The sequence below is a fragment of the Rhamphochromis longiceps genome, linkage group LG19, assembly GCF_057381845.1.
Source record: "Rhamphochromis longiceps isolate RC_006_pf linkage group LG19, R_longiceps_female_GT1.1, whole genome shotgun sequence".
Taxonomy (NCBI): Eukaryota; Metazoa; Chordata; class Actinopteri; order Cichliformes; family Cichlidae; genus Rhamphochromis; species Rhamphochromis longiceps.
In genome coordinates, this window is record NC_140575.1 from 25,727,941 (window position 1) to 25,754,009 (window position 26,069).

Sequence of the window (26,069 nt, forward strand, 5' to 3'; positions counted from 1 at the left end):
AGCTCCCCGAGATCATCAATCATGTGTGGAGATTGAAGTTTAGAGGAGGAGCAACGCTCCGGCCATCGATTGCAGTGAAGCCCTCTTTGGAGCCTGAGCACTTTTACGCTCAAAACAGAAGCAGGCCATCTATCCCCTTTAATATTTAGCTCCATCAGTGCTAATATGGCATCATGGCTGTATTGATAGGTTCTCACATAAAGGCTCCATTTATTGCTCCGTGACATTTTTTGATGGTGGGAATTAATTATTCACAGGTTAGGATTAAGGTAGACACACGCTCAGGGAGATAGGCTGTGGCTACTGCTGGAGGGTCAATAAACTCTCCCAACAAACAAAATACAAAGCAGAGCTGTTCAGGGTCGATTACGGAAATAGAAGGGTTTTTTAAAAAAATGAAAAAGATTTAATACATGAAAGCGTGACAACAGTTATGTTTGTTGGCATAAAGGGGGGTGGGAAGTGTAGGACTGCAGGCTTTGACAAACGGCTGTGTGGACATTTCAACGTGCAATACCCCGGGAAGGAGCAGCAGAGCAGTGCGCAGAGAGCCAAGGCATTCACCGTCTCCAAGTCTCTCTCACACTCTGTAAACACAACCAGCCCGGCAGACTCTGCTATTGAAGACTGATATTTTCATAAGCTAAATATTGTCGTTCATATTGATTTGTGCACTAACGCTTGACTTTTTTTTCATCCTCCTTCTTTGGACAACCATGGTAAGTAGCATAAACCTTATTGTATCTACTGCTTTGTTGTGAGCGCGCGTCCTTTCGGGGCGCAGCATGGGGAAAGTTGTGAGGCTGGACTAGACAAATGCAGACAAAATTCTTTCTTTTTAAGCTTAGGTGACGTTTGCACTATACAGCTTAGCAAATCCGAATCTTATCGTTATTTTTTTTCCTATTTGCATACTTTTAGATTTTGCGAATTTCATATTTTTTGTTGTTTTTCCCCCCACATTTATTCAGCAAAATATGTGATTTGCCCCGGAGGAGAGTGATGTAAACACCCGAAGAGCGTGTGAAAATAGGAGAAGCTAATTATGCGTGTCCAATGTACGGCTCCACAGACACACATCCTTCCCTATAAAACTTGCGGCAATGACTCCCAACGACGTGAAATTTTAAGCTCTTTTCTTCTGTGATAAATTTACTCGAGTAATTAATGAAAGCTATAAACACGAGACTTCATAAGTGACAATATTTAGGTTATTAAATCTGCTTAATAACAACTTTTTTTATGTGGCATTACACAAGTCGGTGTTTAATTTTCCAATTTCATTTTAATCATCATTCACTCAATGGTTAATTAAAATTAATTTTCCTCATAAACAAGACATGTGCCAACCTAAACTCCCCAGCTTATAACCTGACGGCGTTTACAAGGAAGATACCTCCAGGAGGACACCTAACACAGACAATTAGACTTTTTAAAGTAGTTTTATGTTTCTTCACGTTAAAGCTCTTTTCAGGTGCACAACTCCCGCGCGTTTGAGGGAGAAAAGAAAATCAGTAGATGGCATTAACAGGCGGTAAAATTTCATCTGGTGGTGTCAAATTGAGGTCAGTTTAGGGTTAAAGCTCTCGGTGTCCGTGTGGGACATGGCCAGCTGCGTTTGGATTCATTAGGGGGGGAGAGGATCCATTTCAAGGAAAACACTACTGTGACAGTCACCAGGCTAAAGATCCACTGCATGTCACATCCCAAGGTGCACCAGGACCGCCTGCGCGCCACCCGAGCACCAGCACTCCAAGTCCCACTCCTCTGTTTACTCTTTGCGGGACTTACAATCCCTCTCCCCCTCTCCTGCCCTGCAGGGCTCGGTTGTTCACACACACAAGCCTGTTGCTAAATATGGAGAGAAATGCATTGTTGATTTAATTCCCTCAAAAAGATCACTGATATGAAACGAGCTTCAAATCCTCTTAGTGACCTTAAACACTCCCGAAAAAACAATTGGCCCTCAACCGCAGGAACAAATAAAATCGCCCTAATCTTGTTTGTAACTTTGTTCTTTCTTTGGCCCACTTCAGTATTTGAGATTATGCAAATTAGGAAAGCTAATGTATAGAGAGGTTGAGATAAGACAGGCTCATGGACTGACTGAAGGAGGAGCGCGGAAAATAAAAACCTTGCAGTGTCTTTTTGTTTGTTTGCAACAGTTCCTAAAAATTATAATAATAAAAAAAATAATCACGTAGTTTGACAGAATTTTACTTCAGCATTTAATTTTGCGCTCAATAAAAACAAGTCAGTTCGACATTTTCTTGATGTCTCCAATTCCACAGAAGACTGTTAATTAATCCATAATTACCAGCTCCATATACTATACGTTTATTTATTTAATTATTACATATTTTATAATATTTTATTCATCATTTGTTTAGAATATTTTGCCCCCTTTTTTGTTTCCTTCTTTCACAAAACATTACCTCAGTCCTCTGCGTCTGAACTCTTTATGACCCCGGAGTGAAATGTGACTATAGGGTTTCAGAAAGCGGAGTGAGCAACTCAAATACTTGTAAAAGTTTCGCGACTAACTGTAAATTCTTCAGCTCCAAAGCCTCATTTTCCCCTCCACCGATTCTCGGAGCCTGGTGTCAGAGGGTTAGTAAAGGGTGGAGGGGAGAGAGCGCGAGAGAGAGAGAGCGAGGAGACCAAGACAAAACGTAACCGCGGCTTCCCCCCCCCTCCTCACAGGCTCGGCATGAAATATGCTGCCCTCTAGCGACACCTGGCGGCCACAGCGAATTCCGAGCCGTCGAGAGATTTGCCACAAAGGCAAGAAGGCCCACAAAATACGCCAATCTTAATTAAGCACATTAACACGAAATAAATCCCCAGAAAAATGACCACGCAAATGTGTTTTAAAATTAAAATTAAAGGTAGCTCCATTAAACTGTTTATTCTTGAGGTACCGGAGGTCATAAATCAAAAACTGAACTTTATAAAATGCCTTGTTTTTGTTTTACTGATTTAATCTAAATAGTGCACGCATTTTTTTATAATCTGCCATTTGTTTTCTTGTGGTGCTTCAAAAATAAATTAAGTTCAAATGTCTGCGCCCTTTATATTTGATTCTATTATAAGACGGTCACTGTGTGACACAAAAGAGGAAAAAAAAGTTGGCCTTTATCAGCCCTAGCCTGCATTTAATTTAAGGCACCGCGTATATTTTGTGTTATTGAGTTTATCTGATTTTTTATTTGTTTCTTTTTTTAGCCAATTTTGAAATCAATTCTGCAGCCACATAAATCTAAATAAACTGGACAAAGAAAACCAACAGCACTTAATAAGAACGCTCACGTGCTTATTTTAATAATAATCTGAAAATCCGGGTTTTTTCTGTTATGAGCGATTTTGAAATAAACTAATAAACAAATTCAACGTTTTACAGGCTTTTACGCAAGAAAGGCACAAGAAAGTCAGCAAATCGATTCACATCACGATTCTGGAAACAACCTCAGCACCTAAAAAACTATTTATAAAATATTAATGCTGGAAAGTGATTTAGTTTTTATTCTTCTTTTTACAGGAAAAAAAATCTTTCACGTATAAAATTATATATTGATGTATTTCCCCAACGCATTTTCCCCATACATTTATAAAAAAAAAATTCCTTTCCCCCCCTTATCAAACTACCCAAACTACTAATATTTCCCCTCCTCAGTGCGTGCAGCCGCTCTGCAGAGAGAGTCTCAGCTCTGCTCGGCTGTGACACAGTTTGAGCAGGTCACTGCCGAGCTTAGAGCCCGTCGTTAACGCCTGCTCGGATACACCAAATGCTGATTTAATGAGCTTGCATTGGGTGTTTGTCCAAGAATACCTGGTGTGCATGCGTTAGTAACGCCACAGACCGTAATCCCTGTGTTTTCCCCTGAACACGTGGCTTTAGGGGCAACCTAAAAACACTGCAAAGATTTGACTATGATTTCTTTTTCATTTCTTTCATTTTATTTTATTTCAGTCTTCCTGAACAGGTCGAAGCCTCTAAGTCCCGTATCCAGCCACATTACCACATGTAATTGAGAGAAGTTTAAGTGGAGGCCGGGAAACCGAGGAGTTAATAGCGGTGACCCTCTTGCTGTGCCTCTGTCGCTCATCATTTATCAGGCTTAAGGGGCTTAAACAGGCGACGCAGACCCACCTTTTATTACATATCAAACCCTCTCTCCCTTATCTGCATTATAGGAAATACATGCATCGTTGGCCGTTATGCGGATTTGGAAATAGAAACACGTCCAATAAAGTCGCCCTCCTCCGCTGATCAGAGGAAACGTGTCTTTAGGCGCCACAGAGACACCCCAGCGGTTTAAGTCTTTATTAAATTATCTTAATTCCCCTCTCCACTTTGAAACGAATATAAATGCGGCTCTTCTGTTGTTTGTCCAGCGCGGAAGAGAGGAAACGTGAGTGCGGAGGTCCGCCACGGTTCAAGATTAGGAGGCGAATAAAACTGTAAATGCAGACTCCAAGCGCCTGCAAACCTGCCCAGAGCGGATATAACGCGCACGACGTTAAAACTCGAGTGTGGCAGATTTTTCTCTTTCCCTTTTTTAAATTTAGATGTCAAAATATAAAATATCACAAATATAAATATATATTTGTGTGTGTGTGTACACAGGTGGCAGCTGCTTTATTGGAAAAATTAATTAAAGGTGAGAAAAAGGCAAAAAACTTCCCCAAGACAAGATATATTTAGAGGCTCACGTGACTTCCGTCATTCTTCTTTATTTATAGCGAGCTTTAATGAATTAGTACACAGGCAAACCATTACAATACCTGCTCCCTTTATCCGGTCACGGCTTTTCTTGAGATTTGTGGCGCGCGTGTGTAGAAAAAAAAATGCATTTATTACTTAAAATTCTACCGATAAAAATCCTCTTTAATATTCCGGCATCCCTATAGGAAACGGATTAATTTTTTTTATTTATTTTTATTTTTATTTATTGCTGGCACAGGCTTTCAGTTAAACTTCAGGTCCATGCCTCAGTTGTCTGCTGGTTTCCTCTGAGGAGAGCTCAGTTAGTCAGCCTGAACGCAGCTGCATTCACGTGGTGCGAGGGGGTTTGATATTCCAGTCACACAACAGAGTAAACACTGCTCTCTTATTCAATAAACATCATTGATAAGGACCCCATATCAAAGCCATTTGAAATACAAAAACTAAGCATCAGCATTTATTTTTTACTTTGTTAATGAAGACATTGCATTTATTGTTGTTTACACATATATTTTAGCCTGTATCATAAATAGCCTTTATTAAAAAATGTTTTGTTTTTTTCTCTGAAAATAAATGTATTGTGTATTTTGTGATTCTTATGACTTAATTATAAATTCTTGAATCTAAATGCAATTAAAATGTTTCAAAACTCTCATTTGATTCTCTCTCTTTTTAAAAAAACATACTTTCAGTAAGTTTTCACTGACTCATTCCCCTGTCTGGTACATATAGCAAATGGCTTGCACAAGTTGAGTTTTGCTCTGTTGCCCAAAGCACGTGGAGGGGCCAGGGATCGACCCTCCAACCCCGGGATTAGCTGACACCCCGCTCTTCCCCCTATGCCACAGCGACTATAACGAATCAAATGACTCAACCCATGAGACAGCCCTATTGATTTGAATGGTGGTAAGCATGCACTTAAGTGCATCTGTTTGTAACCTGCACGGTCTGACCTTTTGCTTACTCCCTTCACAGTATGGGCCAGCCCCACTACAAAAAGCACTGCTGGACAATTTAAAACCAAATCGGACTTGCTTAACACAACACAGTTCAGCTCTTACGCATGCCCCCCCCCCCCCCTTGTGAAACAGTGCAGGTAAACAAATGCAGATGGTTTGTTTGTGTTTGTGTGTTTTGTTTTGGTCCCCCTGCTTTTTTTCTGTTTATGCATTGCCATTTCCATCTTCTCTCACAGCCCAGTACACCCCCCTCCTTCCCAAAACTCCCTCCGTTCCTCGCTCCCTCCCTCTGCTCTGGTTCTGCAGGAGTTCACATGATCAAGCAAGGTACCCGAGTAATTACCTGGCATTGTCAAATAAAGCGACCACTGATTCAAATGAGGAGTGAAATATCAAAGACCGGCATTGCCTTTGCAGCCACTACTTATCCGCACAGGAGACAGAGAGGAGATCTGAGAGCTCGGGGACCTGCAGGGAGGCAACAACAACATTCAGGCTTCCCTTCCTGGATAAATATCACCAATGGGAGCAACAGAGCCAAACATGCCCAGGTTCACTAGTAACAGCATATTTATTTGTATAACATATCCCACTTATCCATTATTAGCTTGTGTATCCTTTAAAGTGGCCACAGTGCAACTTTAACAAGATGAATTTTGCTATATCCCCGGACCCTCCTGATGTGCATCCTGCTGAGTCTCCCTCAGAGGTCAAAGGTTGGAAATTTATGAATGATATTGTACTCTGAAGCAGCAGTCACAGGCAGCACGGTTACGCCGTGTTTCCAATGTTCTGCAGCAGCACTTTTTCTATATCTCTGGATCACATACAAAGGGAGGAATAAAGAGAAGGTAGTCACCAGGATTAAAACTGAATAGTGCATTAATGTTTGGCAGTGCAAGTCCTCAGCTGCAGAACCACATAATCATTTATAATGAGCAATATTTGTTTTTGATTTTCTTCTTGCTCAAAGTATTACAGTCTAAAACTTTTTTTCCCCTTTTTTAAATCAGCACACACGCTTTTTGCTCCCACCGCACGTTTCTGCTTTCACTACATAATTTAATATACTGTGTAATTTCTTCTACACCTCAATTCAATCAGCACTGACAATGGGACCTTTGACATTTTGACACATTAAGTGGAGGTCGGCCTCAGAGAACAATGTCATTGCTCTAGAAACAGCACCTAAAGAAAAAAAAACCTCATTTCTGATCCCTTCACATTCGAACTAGACAAGCGGCATCCTGGGATTTCTGTTCAGCATAGAGAGAGTACCTGTAATCTGACTCTCCACGTCTAAATGGGAGTTGAATAGGTTACATTGTGCAACACCAAATAAAATGCTTGCAATGCTTTAGTGAGTGTTTTTCATGGTTGGAGGCGAAATGGGGTTTGTGACGATATTTGAGCGTTTAATGCTATAAACACACAGACTTCCCTCCCTCTGGCATATGGATGGCTCCCAGGGACGCTTTGCATGTAAATATTCAGTGTGATGGGATGGGCGATTAATTATTAAGCACAGCATAGAACTGTAATACTTGAATCTTGTTTTTTTATTTGCTGTACCTGAGGATGAACATTTTGAGGTGAAATGGGTCATATTTCAAAAAAACATTCTTCCGGTGAGGCTGAAGAAATTGAAGAAAAGCTGTTAAGAAATAGAGAGCAATAATTATCAAGCAGAACATGCAAAATATGTATGAATATACATAATTAACATCATAGCTAAAAGGCAAAGAAAGTTGATGATAACAGCAGAGCACAGAAACGTTTCTCTTACATCAAAATCAGGGGCATGACCACTCTAAAACGAATAACATGAAAGTCTGAGCGCTTCCTGTTTAACTTTCCAGGTGAACTCCATTGGCACACATTCCTGAAGTGTTTTGTTTTTTTTTTCCCTCCGCTAAGCTTTGCGGCCTCATGACAAACTGTCACACTATGATGGAGCTCGAGTGGGGCCACCAGTGAGAGGTGGTTAGAGGGCCATACCTGATCTTCAAATTGCAGATATTTGACAACTAAGAAGAGAGCTGGGTCTGTATGGTTGGGTAAAGAACAAGGAAGGAGCAGTGAAGAGTTAAATAAAGTGTAATTTTACACTCATAACGTTTGCTTGAGTAGAAGAAGCTTCACTCAAGTAGAAGCTTTATATAGATTCAAAATGCAGATTGGCCCCTCCAAAAAAGAAAAAAAAAGGGAACCAGTGATGCACATCATTTGCGTTGACGTGACTCAAAAGCAAAAAGGACCATAAGATGCTTGCATCCTTGCCATTCAAGTCATTTGTGTCCTGAAAAACTCTGAGTGGAAATGAATTAACAATTTCCCTAGTTGCTGCGTCCTTTTAAAACCCTCATTACGCAAAAGCATTGTATATATTATTCAATCCCTTAGAGGAATATAGAACGAAGACTATGTTCATCTTATCATCACTGGGTTGTAATATTATAATCAATTAGCATGGATGAACTAATTGTCCAATCTCTCACTTGCTAATTAACCCAGGAAATATAAATGGGACAAACTAATGCTCCATTTTTAAAAAAAAGAGGATACACAAATTGAGCTCATGCTTTAGTTAACACGGTTGGTTTCTTGAATGGGTTCGTCAATATGTATGAGCTACATCAAAGAGCCGAGATAGAAATGGGGCTTGCACAGATGCAAAAAAAAAGCAGAACACATTTAAGATCCAGAATATGCAAATACATCGATTCTTGTTGAACTCTGGTGTTTGCATAACATCGAATGACACAGTCTGTGAGAGCTCTTGTGTGCCACTTGTGTACAGACTACAAAACACACTGTCCTCTGGGATATTTTATTTAAAAAGGCACACTCGGAGCGCGGCATAAATACACCGAATTTCAATGCGCTCTTATTTCCAAATTGCAGCTGCCTAAATGTGGCTGAAATTATGTAATTGAATGTAAAGCAGGATTGGAGTTTAACGCGAGCTGATCGCTATCACTCAGTCGCACGGATGTCGTAGGTGATGTGGATTCGCCACGCTGCGGTTAGACAAAAGGTTGTCAACATTTCTGGTACAGTGAGGCTGATGAGATTAGAGCAGAGATAAAAAGTTCACAGTGATAAACAGCGAATGAGACACTCGGAGAAAATCAGTGAGATATTTGCTTGTGTAACTCTAGACGTATGTTTCCAGGGAGTAGCCCTCGGCTAGATTACAGTACAGATGGTGACTAACTGCCCTTTAACAGAAATGAAAGTACAGTGAATAAACATATCTTTTAACCCAGGAACACTAAGACGGTTTATTACTTCAAATTTTATAGATACGGAAACTCACTATTGTGTATAAAATAAATGTATGTATAATAAATGTCCCGTTTATACAAAACTGCTATTTGTTTACACCAACACAAAATAAGGAATTGGCCCAAAAACGCCAGACAACTTTTTGTTTTTGCTCTCCGGTCCTTTGTTCTGTGCTGTTGTCAAATTTGAAATTTAATCCTGTTTTCACCTGACTCCATCTGTAGAAGAGATATCCCACATTCTCCTTTAATATTCACTGGTGGTTAATTATTAAAGGTATGTATTTGAATTATAAATATACTAGTTATACAGAAGTAGGCAAAGCAGGCATATAGCCTCAGGCTAAATTCTTCCATTACCCATTATTTTCCAGTCTGCCGTCTCCATATGCCTGCCTCCTTTCCCTATGTCATCTCCAAAAACACAGAGGCATTCCTTTGTACTTACCTACCCCTCCCCACTTTGGCCACCCGAAAAATCTCCCCCTCCATACATATGTGTGCTGTTTCCTTGAAGTAGGATGTCACACTTGTCTTAAATATAATGAATCACTATCTTCAAGGCATCCCTGGATCCCAAACACTCCCCACAGAAACCTGCCTAGTCCTCCCTCGTTTCGAGCCTTCCTACATGTCACAAATCATCCATTGTGGAGGGCTCTCCACTAAATCATTAACATTGTCAGAAATGACTGGGCCAAGAGTGGGAAGAGCCCAGAGATGCAGCAAAGGCGTACGTGCATGTGATGGGAATATAGAATGGTAAACAAAGACACAGCCTTATACCCAGTCTTCCTTTTCCTTGCTGTTCCCCTTTGCCTCCTCTTTGTATTGTTTTGGTTTTTTTTTTTGCTTTCCCCTTTCATGGGATTTTCGAACAAGAGAGAGTAGTACAGTATGAGGAAAAGTAAAGAAACTGTCAAAGAAGTTTAACAACTCACGTGAAATTGCTTGAAACTGCTGTGAGTTTTTCCTGAAGAGTTTTTTCTTAAAACTCTTCTTTGTAAACATTGTTAAAAAAAAATATGTGCAGTGCGATTATGTCTCTGGGCCATTTTGATAACCGTATTTGGAGGTCCAGCGTTGAGAGGATAATCAAAATTATGACGTCTTTTCCTCGAGTGGGTTAACTTAAACTGTGACGGCTTTGTTGTCACACAACGATAATTCTCCTGTCATACAGCATTATAGTTTGTTCCATATACAGCATATGTGCCATCTAATGAAATGCAAGCTCCTCGCGTGATGCTTCTTATCAGCCGACTTCCTTTTAATGCTATAGCCATACTCTCATCTTAAGTGTACACTCCTACCTATGGTATCATCCATCAAAAGGATTACTAATTTTCCTTCAATTTCCGTTGCTCTCTTAAGAATCTAAAGGATGATTGATAACAGATGAAGGAAAAGCACAGTGGTACTGTTTTTAACCTTGCTCAAGTCATTAATCTGCTTTATACCCATGAAGGTAGTAAAGGAGACAATGAATTAGTCATTAAAGCACAGGTCAGTTTATTAGAATTCCTGATTGAACTGTAAAACGACTTCTCCCAAGATGCCCGAGCAGAAGGAGGAATCTGCAAAACTGGGGAGAAAAAAGGAGCTGAGGGAAGCAAGCGGAGGAATTTGTGCAGGAGTGCATTTTCCCATCGAGAAAATGGCAGAAGCCATCGCTAATCTGCCAAAATAACAGCTAATTAGCACGCAGAGTGTATCTGCACACAGTTTGGTAAAAATCATGCACAAACTGCTACATGAAAAATATCAAATGGATTGTGCTAGTTAACATGCCCTCATATAAATGCATGTAACTACACTAAATCATGGTATTTGGCCAAACCTCGTGTCTGTTGTTGACGTGAGTGCTGGCTTATGTTTGTGACTAATTATTAAGCCATTTGGTTGCTGAAGCAGCCTGAGACATTTGCCGCTCCCTAAAACAGAGTAATCATCAAATGACTGGCAAAGGGGTCATGAGACCTGACTGAGAGGATGTAATAGATAAGATCGAAATCAAAACACAATGCAGTGCTGGCGGTGTTAAACAAGTGGATTTAATTTGTCTTGGAAAACAAATTTGTAGTAATTAAATCCTGCAGCTGCAATAACTGCGAGTGTGAAAATAAACGGAAATAAAATTCATCGTAACGATCAACAATTTGGTTTTTTAAATCTCTAAATCTGTTCCTGCCAGAGAATTATCAGAGGGGCAATGTTCGCATAAATCTGCTGAAAATAGCTGGTATTAAGCAGCGTAAAGTTTAAGAGTTGCAGTTTGCAAATGCTACATTCCACTCCCAACAGCCTGGATAAACACATTTCCCAGTTATGAGAATTCAGAATATGACAGCTGAGATATGCCATTATTAGCCAGCATTCTCAGGCATGTAAACATCTTAGTCCATTAAATGGTGATTTTGTGGCCTGCGTAAACTCTGTTTCCATGGCAGCAAACATAATATTGTTTATTTATGTAAACAAGGGTGTTTGTGGATGGGATATGAAGATCAATATAAACAGCCTACCCTAAATGACCTGAATGGGGTTGTGCTGTTGTAGAATATTCTGTTATCATCATGCATCACTTGCAGCATGGAGGATGGTTTTTCAATTTGCCAAAAAGTGTTTATTTTAGAACTTGCATGAACTGTGAGCTGTTAGATTGTTTTGAGACCAAATGCAGCCGGAGGGCTTTCAAGAGCTGATTGCGACGTGTCATTCTTACCAGGAAGGCCACTTATCACAGTGGCCGACTCCAGAGGAGCTGGCAGGGCTTTGGGGTTCTCCACTTAATGTTTTGTCTATGACACGAGAAGTGAACTGCATTAGTTTAAGGAATGCCTGAATCAGACGCACCAGGTGCTTTGAGCATGTGGGCACACAGGCTTGACTTACACTGTGGTGGTTTCTTGTTTACAGCCATGTCTACAGACTGTCACCCCAGTCTGTCTTACTCCGTAACTAAATGGAACTTTCATTTCCTGGTTTGTAAATGAGTCTCTCCCTCTGCTTTTGTTTGATATTTATTTATTCAGTTTATGTGACAGGAACAATGCACATTAATCAACATCTCAGCTTTCACGTCACTGTAAATGTGTCAGACCCTCTCTCCCCTCTCTCCCCCATCCCCCCCCCAACTCTCCTCCCTCCCTCTCTCCTCTCGCTGTCGTTTCTCCTCTCCTTCCCTCGCAGTGCAGTAGCCTCAGCGTAACTCCAATCAGCAAATCAGCACAGTAACTCTAATGAGTGAAATTGCTTATGAGGGGAATCTGTTTCCGATGGCGGGCCCGATGATTAATGTGCACTGACAACATGTCTTTCCTCAAGGAGCTTTGCTAGGCTGTGGCAGATGTGTGACGCCACCTCCTCAAAGATGGCCTGCTCTTCCTCTGAAAGGCCGACATTCAAAGGGAGAGGGATTAACTGGAAATGCTTCTGTGGAAATTACGTAAGCTCAAGTGTTCAGGACAGCCCAGGACTGAAGAGTGATAAAATAGTATTAATATAATAATGATCACAATCACACTTTGGTTTTCTCGAAGTTATGATATCCATGTAAAAACTTATGTACACGCTGCACTAACACAGCAACAACGCAAAAGCCCACTGATCCAACTTGGAACTGGTGCAGATTGTCGAGACTGTTACTCTTGTGGAGTACTTCGGTTACCTAACCATGCAGTATTTTTAATGGTTTATATAGTTACAGAAGTTCATTAGTAAGTGAAATTGGATACACGTAAACTGGCTGAATGTTTTATGTTACTGTTTGACTTTTATTTAGAATAACCGCCAAGGATGCCAGTTGTTGACGCTTGAAGTCAGAAATTCCACATATCTCCAGCTCAAAATGACATCTCATTGGCTGGCATGAATATTTCTTTCTCCAATGCAGTTGCTTGTAATTACAGTGTGAGTGATACGACCTGAACCTGATAATATGCTGAGTTGTGGTTGGAAGGTAACACTACAGGCCACTTGAAGGTGGTAATTTGCTACAAGGTGTACGAAGCAGATCCAGTTTTACACCTACACTTAACCTTCCAATGCGAACAAGTTTCATGAAGCAATCATTTTATATTAAATATACTTTATATATATATTATAGTCTAGTATTAGGGTATGACAACATTTTTATTCTTACTTATATAAGTGTACAAATTAGAAATAATAAGAAAGGGCAAGTATTCTGTATTTGTTTGAAGACTTGATTTTAATGGAGTTCAAATGTGCTTTTTTTTTTCTTTCTCACAGAGCGCTTTGATTTTTCCCGTATTACATCCACGAGTTGAAAAACAGATATTATCCATGTCATGATATAAATCTAGAATTACTGCCTTGTTGTTGTTGTTGTTTGCCTCTGCAAAACATTTCAGTTGCTTTTTACACGGGGCAGCTGTGGCTCAGGAGGTAGAGTGGATTGTCTAAGCTTTGACATGAAGACCGACTGAGGCGGAGATCAAACTATCAACTTTTCAACGAATAGATGGTAGAAGTGTGTAGAAAAAAAGCCCTGCACAGATATGTCTATGAACTGGTGAATGTGGCTTGTAGTGTAAAAAATGACTTCTTTTCAAGAGTGAAAGAGTATCTGTCCAAACTAATACATATGTAGTGTAAACTATACAGAAACTTTCAAGCAGGACATTAATTACTATCCCTAAACTAGTATAGAGTGAAACTTAGGTTACAAACTCCCCCCTCAGTTCCTAAATGACTGCACTGAAACGTGGCCAGAAAGGTTTATTTGCAGAACATTATGATTTCACAGTGAAATGTAATCACTTCTTCTTCTATACAGTTTTGCCATTATTAGTGTGAATTCTTGCGTTTTGGCCAAAAAAGTGTTGCGCAAGGTCACATTGACCTTGGTTTTTGTCTTTGCTCCACCAAGTTCTGCTCGGTTTGTGCCAATTTCTTAAGCATAGTGTCCATGGGACCGGGGTGGATGCATGGATGGACACGCTGCTTTTACCTGCACAGCCGCATAGCTACACATACAGTAATGTAGGACTGAATCCTCGTGATAGTGTTATATAGAACACAACCTTGGTCCATCACTTGTGATGCGATGGTGGTCTTACTGAGCTCAAATTAAGAAGTGTCACATGACACATTGTTACACATGAGGGGAATCCAGTGGCTGGAGTTCAGCCCTCCTGCTTCAGCTGCTCAGCTGTTTCCATTCCATCATGCGTGTACATTTCATCCGGCTCCTGTTAATGCTGAGAGATTGCTCACAACTAATGGCCGTTTCTGAATGTCTTATTAATGCTACATGAAATTAGCCATTTATTTGGACAACTGTTTTAAACAAGTAATATGATAGCAGCAACAAGCACACCCTTCTGCTTGCTGTGTTGGAGCTGCAGTTTAAAAAGTTACTGTATGCCATATATCATCTGCAATAAAAATGTCCATGATACATTTCAATCTTTTCACTTTTTAACTGTATTGGCTCAATAGCATGTGATGAGTTTAGATTAATAAGGAACTATTCATCTCCACACTTCACACTTCAAGAGAATTTCTTATCTACCATAACCATTCCCCAAATTACATTACACAGAGTCTGAAACACTTATCCTTGGTTTGTAAGGGTCTAATGTAACATGCACCATTATCGTAGAATTTCTACCTAACGACCCAACTAACCCGAACACTCCTTTCTTCATTCCAAGCTTGCAGATGAGATGAGACCCCACTGAGCCAATGAGCTTCAACAAAACTGACTTGATTGCCAGGGATTTAGCGTCAATGATCCTAGAATAACAAGGAGCATATTGTACCATCAGCACAGGGTTGCACAGCCAGGCCTGTTCCAGGTTAACAGGCTTTCAGATGCCTGGGCTCAATGATGGAGGTAATGATCTCATGATCCAGCAATACAGGTGAATAGATAACTGCATAGGCAATGGGGACTATAAAGGAGAAAAATTGCATAGTAGAACAAGTGGACACCCTACACATTGAAAAATGTGTAAAGATAAATTCAACGAAGGGAGATTATTGCATCATATCATTATATTGTTAAATATTTTTTAAGACTCACAGGGTGAGAGCAGTTAAATAACAACAGAGTTAAACATAACAAACTCATAAGAGATCATGATTAGATCATGAGGTACTAATAAAAAAATAACTATGGCATTGTGTCTATGGAGCGCATGTAAAGTATCAGCTTGCAAACAAGTCATTATCACAGTGAGACCACTGACGTTGTTACGCATCGCTGTCAATATTATGAGTGGAGCTTCAGTACTTTGCACAACTCTATATGAAGTGGTTTGACACTCCCACTAATTGTGTGTGACTTTTATCAAGCATTGAAAATTCATTTCTTGTAATTTCCGCTGCAAAGACACCTTGTCAGCCTGTCCCTGCCAGATGCCAAAGTAGTGGCGAATGAGTGAAAGAAAAAAAAACAGCTCATTTTGATTATTAAGATATGATTGACACCAAAACAAAGAGCAGTCATAGTGCATTGTGCATTTGTTTTTAATTTTCCACAAGTTTTTAATCACAATGTATGACATCTGTCACCGGGAGGCCTCTGTGATGTGACTGACGGAAAAGGCACATTTGTGGTGGAGGCACAACAGAGTGTTTATATATGATGCTTTCTGCATATGTGCATAAAAATATCTGCAGTAAAGACAAGCTTGCATGCATCTATATGCAGTCCTTCTTTGTCTGCATGTGCATATAGGAAACATGCACGTGAGTTGACGCTGATAGGACAAAAGCAAGGTAGCATTATCATTACTTAACATATCTGCCTGCCTGCGACCACCACTCATAAGCTTAGTCCCTGTCGCTAACCGCCTTGGGAGTTCAGATAATGTTCCGTGGCTGACAGAAGACAGGTTGATAGCTGTCAGGGACAGAAGCAAAATAGATGACAGGATTTCATTGGGGCACCTCTAAGGCACATTAGGGACCTCAGGATCCCAATCCCCAAACATGCAATGAAGAATCATTTTGTCACAAAGGCACAGGGTCGCCCATCACTGTCTATTGCATGCCTTGATTAATCGTAGGGATGGATCAACATTATGTCCTATTCAGGGAGATGCTTAATTGCCTCTGCTATCCAACTCATCCATTGCCCTAATGATTGTGCGTCTGCTCCTCTGGACACATGGGTAGTTTGGCGGACTGTAGCTTAGCAGGACAGGACCCCCTTAAACATCATCACCAGCTGAGAGCTTACCCTCTTCAGACACCTTTACCTCCCCCCAACTGCGAATATGTGGATAAATGGAGCCGGCTTCATCGCCCGTAGCCCCGTGTTTATATTCACAGCAGAATGTCTGCGAGTGTTAATGTATGTAGATTTCATTTCTGATGAGTGATTATTTGACTGCTCATTTTGCCTAAGATTTATGGCACTCTCTCTATCTCCTGACTGCAGTGCCACTCTTATCTTTAATAAAAGAGATGAGGACATTAATCAGGTTTTGTTGGCGGCCCTTACTAAGACATTAAATGTATTGTATGGGGTGAGTAAACACGCTTCACATCCTTCTCTCTCACAGTAGAGAGAGACTGGAGGAAGGAGGGTGAGGGACAGGCAAGAGGCGAGTGAGAAGGAAAAAAAAAAACCTCATTATATTTATCATAATTTCACATCTGCTGTTTTTGAAGCAATGTACCATGAGCCCATAAAGTGTATTACAACTGGGCATAAATTCAACTGATTTGTGGCTGGAGTAGCTAATTCCTTGAGTACATTTTAGAAAAACAAGCACTGAGCCCTGAAATTGCAATTCTATAAAGGCTTTAAATTACTGAGTACAGAATCAAGAACTTGCCTGATGTGCTGCGCATGGTGACCGTGTTATAGGGGAAAGCAGCACTCCCAAGATAGAGACAATAAAACCTGAGATGAGTGAGCCATATACTCAAACAAAATAAAGGAAGAGAGGATGGGGCTGGCTACAAGATGAGGAGAAGTGACTATCATACCCCTTCATCTCATTTTACCCTTTTAACCACAAGGATGCATTTGAGAAGACACGTTTAATTCTCTTCCTCTATAATATCAATCTCTCCCTGCTTCATCCAGGAGGAAGACCTAGTGCAGACGCTAGAACCGCGTGCAAACCCTCCTCATTCAGACGTAGTAAAAATGATACGAGTCTCATCATTAGCACAAAGGGGAGGATGTGTACTGAGACACTCCTGGCCAGCCAAAACAGAAACAGCCGCACGCATTTCCACCTATAATATAAGCTTGTGCACGCACAGTAACACACAGCATCCATTCATTAATTTCCCAGAATCACTAGCAGATATTTATGTTTTTCACTTTAACTGATTTGTATGACTATGTGATGCCTTCTTCACAAATCATTAAAAAAAGAAAAAGAAATCAGTTCCCACTTTTTATACAAAAGTATTATTTTGCTATCACACAAATTCAAGGCGTCACGATGTCTCACGGTGTATTAATATTTCATGTCATTCTTTCTCCTTTCCCTCATGCACTCCCATTCTATCACCTACCCTACCCACCTTCACTGCATCTCACCTCCCCGCGTTCTTCCTCTTCTATCTAGAGTCATTTGGGATCACCATGAACAAGATTTTCATATCAGGTAAATGAATATCTTTATCACAGAGGCAGAAGCTGGGATGCTCGGGGAGCTGGAGAGAATAATCACACAGAGCAAACAGTCTAGGGAGAAACAGAGAGGCACTCAGTAATAACAACCTCTCTCAGTCTCTGACACTGCTCTCTGTGTACATCTAAATAGCCTGCTTACTGTGGTGGATGCTGTGGGATCAATGGCTTTGCTGTGGCTTACCGCTGACCTGACACCTTGGAGGAGCCTACAGGAAAAAAAAGGATGAAAGGATGTAGTGATGGTACAACACGAGCCATGACACAATATTTGATATACAAGTTTAAGAGAAGTGCCTTTTTTCTTTTAATAATTGAGACATATTGGTCATATTTTTGGCCACTCTGGTAGTACTCAATCACTCAGTTCACCACTCTGGTCCTGACATAATTTTTCGGCAGCTGCTCCCAAGCAAATTTATCATCCAAAGATGAATAATCCTACTCACATTAGTACATTTTCAATTGGTGTGACAATCATTTTGTAATTTTTCCAGTAAAACATGCAACTATTGTACAGATTGCAGTTTAAATTTACCCAGACACTGATGGTTCCTTATGGATGACACCTAAAGATTATTTTAGGGATCCTCTGACTTTTCCACTGGAGCTGTACAACTCAACTAGTGTCACAACAACAGTAGGAGTAGCAGTAGCCAGGATTTGATAGCTGAAGCTTAATGTAAAATCTACAGGAAGCATTTAAGATTACACTCTAAATGAATGAAGTTAAAGGTTGTATATTAAATATACAAATATTTTGTATATGTGTATTTTTTGTATCTATATGAACCCATTAATTGCGTTCTTCGTTAATTGTGCCATGAACGCCTCTGCAGGCACACACATTATCAGATTTGTTTGCAGTGTTTGGCTAACCGTAGCGGTGCTAGCAAAAGTAGCCTTTGTTTTTTCATGCTAGTGACCACATTTCACTGCAGAATGCGGTTACACATCACTTGGTTGTTTGGGTTATATCCCAATTTATTTGATCAAAGTCCACATACAGCGGGTATTTACTGCAGAAAAGCGTTAGCTTAGCTGTCATCTGTTTACTTCCTTATTTTCTCCTTTGCAACTTTAATTCACTGTCAGGGCTGGAGAGTGGAGCCCAGTAAAAAAATAGTACTGGATTAATACCCTGACTATAGTTTTAAAACAAAGCATAACATTTAAAATATTTGTGCAAATAAAAATAAAATAGCACTGATTAGCTAGAACAGTTTGTCACTAGTTTTATGCACTGTTACTAACAATTATGGAAGTTTTTAATAAATTAGATAAATCAGTCTGTTTCTGCATAACAGGTAGACTTTTCATTTACCTGTATGAAGACTGGGAATGCTTCATTCTTTTCTAATGTGGAGAGCAGAACAAAAAAGCAGCCATCTCTCTTTATTGCAATGCCCAATAACAGTTGATTTAATGGCTATAAAATGTGTTCATTAGAAGAAATATTGAAAGTATACCTAAAAGTGTCACTTTTATAGTGAATGAACCGGATAATATAATCTAAAAAGGCTGTGATTATATTCAACTCCTGTCCTCCAGCATTATCTTGGAGCTCATAAAGGGATGAAATTTAATATGATGCTTTCAGTCAGTTTAATTGAATTTTAATTGCCACTTTGGACAGAAGGTTTAGATCTAATCAATAAAATATTAAACTTTTGGGGCTTTGAAGTGGAATGGTCTCCCTGTCGCCCTCGGTGCAATGCATCCTGCCGAATGGCGTGTATAAAAAGTCTGTTTATGAGATGAAGTAGCTGAGCCAACACCTTGCTGTTTTCCATAGAATTTCAACAGAATAGCAGAACAGCAGATAAATAACACAAGGCGAACAAGCTGAGATTCTATTAATTACGCTGGTGTGGAAGAGTGGTCGGTCACCTTCAAAGGAAGGCCTTTAATGTGCCAGAGCTATAAATATTTTGAAATGTCACACCTTGGGAAGACAGCATCAGGCCAGAGCCGTGGCGATAAATCAAAGCCGGAGAAGAACCAGGAAAGAAAAGATGGCTCTTTGGTATTTTAGAAATAATTACTAATACAAAAGAGGTAATGAATGAAGCTATAAATTACATTAAAACAGACCATTCGGAGAGAAATAGTTTATAAAACCCATTGCTGTTCCTTAAAATTACCTTCTCAGAATAGCGGCTATTTTACTTCATCCATCACTCATGGAGAAAAACATGTATGTATAATATAACTAACTCAGCTGACTGATGCAAAATTAATTGATTTTGTGCTGCTTTAAAATGGGAATATTGTTCTTTCCAAAATTACCATCACAGTAGTTTCTCCTTGCAAATATAATGCCTTACAATAATGTCCAAGGTCAACTTCTATGGGAACTATTAGAACCTTCCATGAATTGCAACTTCGATCCAAATTGCAGAAGCTTTTCTCAGAGATACGACCTGGACAGACACCTGTGAGCTAGTGAGTGGCCTGTTTGTAGGCCACTCACTGACCGCCACTAGCATCACCAGCACACAATACAGTTATAAATCTGCAGGAGCCTTGGTAAGGCTGCTGCACGGATGGAAGGAATTTATCCTCCATCCCTATAGAGAGAGCTTGCGAGAGGAAATTGACATGGCCCATCCTCTAAGGCTCATAAAAGTCTAAATTAAATATCAAATGGAACCACTGATGGATAGCGTCCCTTCCATGGATCCCCAGCCCCGCCTCAGCCTCCACTCCCTGCCACGACAGGTGCTGCTCACATGACTGGAGAGCCAGACAACTTTGTTAGTGGGATTATTCTTGGTTCAGTGTAAAAGCCCCTGTGTACAAAATGAAGCAAGTGAACATAACAAGATGCCATTATTCGTTTCTGGTTTCTGCCAGTTAGATCCTCCCTTTCTTTCAGAGGATTCATAAATATTACACAGTGCATGTATGACTGAATGTTTTTTCAAAAGGAGCAATTTATCATCTGAATTACAGAATACATGATTCTCTACATATCCATATTTATAAACTCATGATTCTACAATCCTCAGCAGAAGAACGCTTCCAAAGATTGCTGTCAGAGCGAAACACCTCTATGGCAGATACACTAACACTAATGCCAACCCCACCACAATAGCAGTGGTAACACAAGGCTAAAACTGCACATTATGAATCATCAATTGTCGCCCTGCTTTGTATTATCTCCAGAGAAAATCCCAATCTGGGCTTGAGCCCATGGCTGATGGACACCCCATTATTCACTTGCGCTTCTTCAGCTCTGAGACAGGAGTGGGGATAGGCAGTAAAACGGCGGCCTTAAGATTAATCCTCCCCTCTTTCTCCTGGTTTCTGAATCAGAATGAAATAGAAAATTCCCTTCCCTTAATCAAAAAGTTTTTATCACCCCCCCCTCACCCGCACCCCAACCTGGAAGTGGAAGTGGGCATAATGCTTGTTCCATTGCTCATCCCCTGAATTGACACTGTAGTGTGTGATGAGAGGGATCTGCTAGTGCTGTCTTTTGTACTGTGACAAGCAAGCACAGCCCCAATCCCAAAAAAAGTTAGGATGCTGTGTAACATGTAAATAAAAATAGATTGCCATGATTTACAAAAATCTCATGAACCCACATCTTCACGCTAAAACATGGAAAACACACCAGATGTTTAAACTAACATAATTTACTATTCCATGAAAAAACAGGTGGGATCTGCTTGTCGTGTCAGTAACGTTGGAAACCATCAGCACCATCAAGGTTCATTTTTTTCGTATCAGGGAATAAAACTTTCTTCCACCTTTCAATGTCCCATGTTTGGTGCTCTCTTGCAAAGTCCAAATGGTTAGTTCTGCGGCGTTCAAGGAGATGAGGTCTTTGAAGACATGTTTGTTTTGAAGCTCTTCAGTCTCAGATGGTGTCTGATTGTTATGGGGCTGAAATCGACACCCTAATTTGGGTAGAGGATTGTTCAGTGTCTTAACGGACAGATAATTGGATCCTCTGGCTCGGTGCTGGTGAAATTTTTTTGGGTCTTCCACTTGACTTTTTTTCCATAACCCTCAGGATCATTTAAGAAATTCCAAATGACTGTCTTACTGCGTCCCACCTCAACAGCAATGGCTCGCTGCGAGAGACCCTTCTTATGCAGTTCAACAACACGACCACGTTCAAAAAGGGACCGTTTTTTTCCTTTGCCATCAGAACATCATGACAGTGTGACTACCTGACAGAAAATGACAATGAATCCACATTTTTTTCACAGATTTGCCCTTTTAAAGGCATGTATTTCTAAATTTCTAATCAGCTGTAAAACAGCCTGTTTTACTTTAAGTGTTGTTCTCAATAAATTGTTTGCTCAAAAAAAATGTTTTCTCTCACTCCTATCTCTTCCTGTTGCACATTTGGGACTGTATATCCAGGTTTTAGACCACCATAATCTCCCATCCAGGCGTCTTTTTGAGGGAAGGCTTTGCATTTTTCAGCAAGACAATGTTAAACCACATTCTGCATAAACAGCATGACTCCATAGTAGAAAAGTTCGGGGGTTGAACTGGCCTGCCTGCAGTCCAGACCACCAATTTCCAGCTGTAAACATCTGCCACATCATGTAAGAAAACACATGACAAAGACGAACCAGCTGAGCAGCTAGAATCTTACATCTGATGAGAATAGGACAGTTTTCTTTCCCAAATGTCCAGCAAGGGATCTCTGCAGTTCCCAGACATTTACAGACTGTTATTAAAAGTAGAGTGGATGCTACACAGTGGCAAGCATTGGCCTGTCCAACTTTTTCCAATGTTAGCAATAAAGTTTTGTAAACTAAGGTTGTATGTCTGTGAAGGTTCTCAGTCATCCAGGTCATCGTAGTCAAAGGAGCTTGCAAAGAAAAGCGTCTGGACTTCTTTAAGTTGCTTGAAGACGTTTCACCTCTCATCCGAGAAGCTTCTTCAGTTCTAAGGTCAAATGGTGGAGAGTCCCAGATATAAACCTAGTGGGAGCAACCCCCCACGGAGGGACAAAAGGACCCCCTGATGATCCTCTAATCGCCTGAGCCAAGGTGTGAAACTGGGTGTGGGTCCCAATCAACCAGAGTTTCGGGTGTGTTCATTGTGAAACCTGGCCCTACCTTATCATGCGAATTCCTGAGGTCAGATGGCCCAGGATGTGAGTGGGCGTTTTAAGGCGTCTGGGAAGGGATCTCAAAACTGGATGATAGATGGCAGAGAGTTGGTGTCGTAAACCCCCGCCTCTGTTCAAAGATGGTCGCTCACAGTGGACATAGATGGCTTCTTGAACACACAATGAACACACCCGAAACTCTAGCTGATTGGGACCCACGCCCAGTTTCCCACCTTGGCTCAGGCGATTAGAGGATCATCAGGGGGTCCTTTTGTCCCTCTGTGGGGGGTCACTCCCACTAGGTTTATATCTGGGACTCTCCACCATTTGACCTTAGAACTGAAGAAGCTTCTCGGATGAGAGGTGAAATGTCTTCAAGCAACTTTAAGAAGTCCAGACGCTTTTCTTTGCAAGCTCCTTTGACAAGGTTGTAAATTAAAATCTTTATTATTTACATACAGGTCTTAAGGGGCGATCGAAGCTCAAGAGTTGGCAGTTTGTCTTGTAATTGGAAGGTTGCCGGTTCGAGCCCCGGCTTGGACAGTCTCGGTCATTGTGTCCTTGGGCGAGACCCTTCACCCGTTGCCTACTGGTGGTGGTCAGAGGACCCGGTGGCGCCAGCGTCTGGCAGCCTCGCCTCTGTCAGTGCGCCCCAGGGCAGCTGTGGCTACAGTGTAGCTTCCCATCACCAATGGGTGAATGACTGAATGTAGTGGAAAGTGCTTTGGGTCCTTAGAGACTAAGTAAAGTGCTATACAAATACAGGCCATTTACCATTTAAGAACAGGGCAACCACATTTGAAATAACATGGTGGCAAATTTCGTGGTACTGTGCTGTAATAGAAGGCAATAAGGCATGGATATATAGAAAAAAGGCTAATAACATCATTTTAAATCTAATTATCAGAAAACTTATTCTATATGAGGAGTGTCTAGAGCCAATTATTTTAACTAAAACCGAACAATCACAATCATCTTTTCCTCGTGCTCACAGGTTGGTAATGTGCGGCATAAAGTGAGATGTGATTTGGCTCTCAGTGAGATCACCCATACGGAAAAGAAATAGTAAAAACTTATATGTGATTACTCATGAAAGTGGCCACTTTCATGAGTAAATCATATAAGGCTTACATGATTTACTCATGAAAGTGGCCACTTTCGCATTACTTTCATACATTGTTTTAGTAAGTATCCAAAACATACAAGTTTCATTATATAATTTTTCAACGGATCTTATATCTGTTTTCACACTTATATGCTTTTCATACAAGTTTCACACAAGACAGATACAAACTTTATAAGATTTATATATATCTTTTCCATATGGGCAAGCATCAGGTGAGCTGTGAAGTTGCGGTTGTAGTTGTCTCTTTCCTCAAACAGCTAAGCTCACCAAAGCCTCGATGCCATCATGCCTTAGTCGGCCCGCATCACTTAGCAGAGGGGTGTGAATTTGTTTTTACGGAGGCGTTAATGAACTGTGGGCTTTGCGGCCTTAATGAGAGTGTGCCTCTATTGAGCAAAGGTACCTGGGAGGATAATAAGAGTTCACAATTCACAAACGTATCCCTCGCTGCCGCTTATATGGTGTTTTAACAAAAGAGCTGTTGATGGCCGCTGATGCAGTTCATCTCTGACCTGGCAAATCAGCTGCGCAAGGAAACAAGACTACGGGAGTATTCGTCATCCATCAAGAACATGCAGTTTTGTACCACACCTTCTGGCTTCCAGCCAAGTCCAAAGCGACCCATTGTACAGCAGCCAAAAGACAAAGGCAGCTCCCCCTCTGCTCTGCGAGAACAGTGCGTGGAGGTGTGGGTGGTTATGCAGATCACTAATTGTACAGGCCACCGGGGAAAGAGAGAACGGAATGGCAGCCTCTCTGCAAGACATAGCGAGGGAGGGGAGGGACGGACTGGTGTGAGCCACCCTCCTTTCTCTCTCACTCCCTCTCTTTCTCCTTCTTTTTCACTCTCTACCCTAAATTGGCAGCTGGCAGGCAAATGAATGCAGTGTGAAGTGAGCCCACTGAAGTGCAGGGTCCTGCTGTTCAGGCAACAAAGGAGCTCCATGCGAGACATCTGCTGTTCAGTTATCAGAATACATTTAGTCACGTGCCTCCCTTCCCGTGCTCTTTCTCCATTCCTCTTCCACCAAAGCCATGCAACATCCATTCTGTCAACTGAGAACTGAGCCTTTCTTTCCAGCCAGTCCTCTTCAACAGCATTCTTCTTTAGATCACTCCTCCACTGATACTCCCCCCATCGCTCTCTCTCATTCTGTGACTTGCCTTTACAATCCCTCTCTCCACCTCTTTTTACGCTGCCTTTATTTAAACAGTTTAGGTCTGGCAGATAACCCTGGAGTGCTTCCTATCTGGTCCAGAATGCTTGAACTCTGTGTGAGTGATCACAAGACGGCCTGAGGAAACAGCAGACTGAATCTTAATGAGCCACACTCGCACAAGCAAAAGTAAATTGAGCTTACCACCATGATAAATTAAGCTAATGAATGCAATTGTTTTGTGGCACGCTAGCTTGGGCTGGAGCCAGATGGTCAATACTTAGTGCAGAGTTTTGTGGCGCTTATCTTACTTTTCCTCTTTTCTTGCTTTTCTGCTAAAAAACAAAAACAAAACAAACAATTTCTTCCTTCTGTTATATTACATTTTGCTTCTATCTTAGTTTACTACCTCTGACACGGTTTGCATGAATACCTTTTAGGTATGTGTCCTTCCGACACGGTTGACCAGGGACTTGCAGCTGAGTAAAACAAGCATCAACGAGGACATGATAGGGGTCTGTGGTGGAGACCGTGGTGTGCATTTCTCCCCATTTCCTGTCCTGACTCACGATATCCGTGTTTACTTTAACATTTAATACCCCTAAAGTGTGTCACTCGGTTTGCACGCTCTTCACTCTCCACTTTGTCCTCCATCCTCTCCCAGTGGTGCAGACTAGCATGAAGGTTGCACATCCAGGAAGGGACAAACCCCCTCCTGTACTGCGTGTAAACTAGATGACTTCCTCTAGGCAGGTGGCACATATCCAGATGTTCTCTCAATTTCCTTCGTGTGTGTGTGTGTCTGCTATGTGTATGCGTGCATGTATTGCTTGACACACCCCAAGATGGTGACCTCCATGCTCTCTCAACAACATCACCACTGGAGCAGTTTACACCATAATGACTTGTACTGCCCGAGGCCCCACCACATCTGTGGCTCCCTTCCTCCATCTTTGTCTCTCAGTCTTTACCTCTTTCTGTCTCTGTTTTTCTCTTTGTCTTTCGACCTCCCTAACATGCAACCTGTCCACAAGTCTTCTGCTTTCTCTGGTCTGTCATGCATTTTCCCACTCACTTCAGCCTCACTTTAGTCAACAGCACTATTACTGGG

At 41.1% G+C, this 26,069-nt stretch overlaps 1 long non-coding RNA gene across 1 annotated transcript; it reads left to right on the top strand.

Moving 5' to 3' along the window:
* LOC146646871 (uncharacterized) lies at window positions 1–7,067 on the top strand. The gene is made up of 3 exons (XR_014908744.1): window positions 1–719; window positions 5,702–5,822; window positions 5,922–7,067. It is a non-coding gene; the product is annotated as an uncharacterized LOC146646871 (long non-coding RNA).
* The last annotated feature ends 19,002 nt before the right edge of the window (window positions 7,068–26,069 follow it).